At 53.5% G+C, this 2,641-nt stretch overlaps 1 protein-coding gene across 1 annotated transcript in view; it reads right to left on the bottom strand.

The window, feature by feature from the left end:
- The window catches only part of TP73 (tumor protein p73), a 71,108-nt gene that overhangs the window by 5,576 nt on the left and 62,891 nt on the right, over positions 1-2,641 (bottom strand). The gene's annotated exons all lie outside the window — the stretch shown is intronic.

The raw sequence follows: 2,641 nt of genomic DNA, 5'->3' as shown, positions 1-2,641 counted from the left end.
AGGGGTCGTCACCCGGCCACCCTCAGCTGGGTTGATTGTGCGGGTTAGATAGGGGTTGTCACCTGGCCACCCTCAGCTGGGTTGATTGTGCGGGTTAGATAGGGGTCGTCACCTGGCCACCCTCAGCTGGGTTGATTGTGCGGGTTAGAGAGAGGTCGTCACCTGGCCACCCTCAGCTGGGTTGATTGTGCAGGTTAGATAGAGGTCATCAGCCGGGTTGATCCTGCTGGTTAAATAGAGGTCATCACCTGGCCATCCCCAGTCGGAGCACATGCAGCACACCTTGTGCACAGTCAGTGCTCAGTAAATATTCGTTTTAGTTTTCTGGTGAGAGCCACATCTTCCGGTTTTGAAGAGAGTTCGTTCTCTGGCCTCTGGGCCTCCAGGAGCTGTTTTGTGACGGTGGCTTTCCTTTACATTGGCTGTTGCTCTGCAGAAGCCTGTGCTTCCTTGGCCGTTACATGGAAAGCCGGTGTTGGTCACGGTGTGCCATGGGAAGTGATAATGACGGTCCTGGAAGGCCTGTGTCATGTGTCACCTGCCCGCCCCACCCCCACCAGCAAAAGCCCTGGTGGTGTTCAGTCATCCCCTTCCCCTCCCCACTTCCCGTGCTCGGCCTGGTTAACTCCTGTCTTGCCATGGCTCCCAGGTGCGTGGGTCCCAAGGCACACTGCAGATGGAGAATCAGAATCCCTTGGGCATCACCGGGCGGGGCACGTCCCTGTCCCTCGGCTCCCAGACCCAGGCTAGCCGCTACCAGGACTCGTATCGAGAGCTCTTCAGCTACTTTGTCAGAACCCTTAAAGGTGGGTGACGTTCTCAGGAGGAACCTGGGATGTTCCGATGCTCAACGGGTAGATGCCTTCCAGGCTGCAGTCAGTGCAGATGATATGCCAATTTCAGGTGGAAAATTGCATTCCAGATGCTGGGTTCAGATTTGAAATTGTCCATCTCAGTGATCATTTGCGTTGCTTGTACTTTAGGAAGATTCTGAGAGATGCTCCTTTGGGGTTCCGTGCATGTACCATGTTGCCTGATATGTCCTAAGAAATCTTCTAGCACTCTGAGGTTTATAAAATGATGACTACTTCTGAACTCCTGAGATCTAGTGGATACCACATGTCCTGGAGATAGGACGCCTTCTACCCTCTGTCAGTCCTGGGGGTGACTGGGAACCAGGGAGGTGGAACAGAATTCTGGGACCTGGGTTGGGCTTGTCCAAGAGGGGCAGGTGGGTCTCTCTAGGACCAGTGTCCCACCCCGAGGCCAGTGGCCCCTTCACATGTCCCAACAAGAATACTGTCTGGCTCCGATGTGTTGGGTTTTATCCTGAATCTGTGCAAATGTGCAGGGAAAGAACCTCCTGAAATCACCAAAGAGCAGTTCCTCAGGGCCTTCTGGGCGGCCGCGGCCGTGGAGCAGTCGTGGTGGAGCCGGTCAGCTGTGGCCCTGCCCTGCGAATCGGCAGAGGCCTCCGTGGTGAAGACAGAAGCTCCGTGAACCAACCCGAGGCTGGAGCCAAGATCCTGCCCAATATCCAGTTGCCTGTTTCTCTTCTCACTGTTACTGAGAGAGGGAGACAGAACCTTCTGGCGATCTTGTCCTCACTGGAGACTCAGAACAGGAAGCATTGGGAAACCATGTGTGTTTCATTTCTGGTGCGACCAGGCTTTTCAGGATGTGACTTCAGACTGAGGACACAAGTTGGGCTTGCTTAGCTGTTTTGTGTTGCGCGCCGGCCGCAGAGATGCTCTTCCCGTCAGAGTTCCCTTGGCAGGGCCTCGGAGGCCTCTGGTTGGCTGTCTCAGGAAGAGGGCAGGTCAGGGATTGGATAGTGTAAATTGACCCAGAAACCTGCGGTTTCAGCTTTTCTGTGGCAAACAGGGCCGAGGGCTGGTGAAGCTGTTAAGACTAAATGTGGCATGCATGAGGCAGACTGCAGGCCTCCTTAGGCCTTTTTTGGGGTAATTACACCAGTATTTAAAAACATTTCTTTTTGTTTGTTTGGAGACGGAGTCTCGCCCTGTCACCCAGGCTGGAGTGCAGTGGTGCAATCTCGGCTCACTGCAACCTCTGCCTCCCAGGTTCAAGTGATTCATCTGCCTCAGCCTTCTGAGTAGCTGGGATTACAGGCATGCGCCACCACGCCCGGCTAATTTTTGTGTTTTTAGTAGAGACGGGGTTTCACCATGTTGGCCAGGCTGGTCTCGAACTACTGACCTCATGATCCACCTGCCACGGCCTCCCAAAGTGCTGGGATTACAGGCGTGAGCCGCCGTGCTCGGCCTAAAAAACACTTTTCTTGAAGAATCTGATTTTGTGCATAGTAATGACACAGCACCATTCCAGAGAAATAGGAAATATATGTGTGTGGTATGAGAAGCCCATATTCTGTTCTTGTCGCCTGAATCTAGGCTTCCTCTCTGGATGTGAGCGCAGGAATGAACGGCGGCTGTTTTCCGCCCAAAGGGGTGTGGAGACCTTTTGGAAACAGGCCTTCTCCTTTCCGTTTTGCAGCCAGGTGGTGGAAACCTTCCTTCGAAGGGTAGTGCCTTGGGGAGCAGCAGACCTGCTCCGAGTCCAGCTTAGCTTTCCAAAATTCTGTGTGGAACCTACTGGAAATGTTTTTATATATTTGAAA

Source organism: Mandrillus leucophaeus, unplaced genomic scaffold (assembly GCF_000951045.1).
Source record: "Mandrillus leucophaeus isolate KB7577 unplaced genomic scaffold, Mleu.le_1.0 Scaffold330, whole genome shotgun sequence".
Classification (NCBI taxonomy): Eukaryota; Metazoa; Chordata; class Mammalia; order Primates; family Cercopithecidae; genus Mandrillus; species Mandrillus leucophaeus.
Note: the sequence above shows the minus strand (reverse complement) of the source record. Positions and strands in the feature narration are given on the sequence as shown.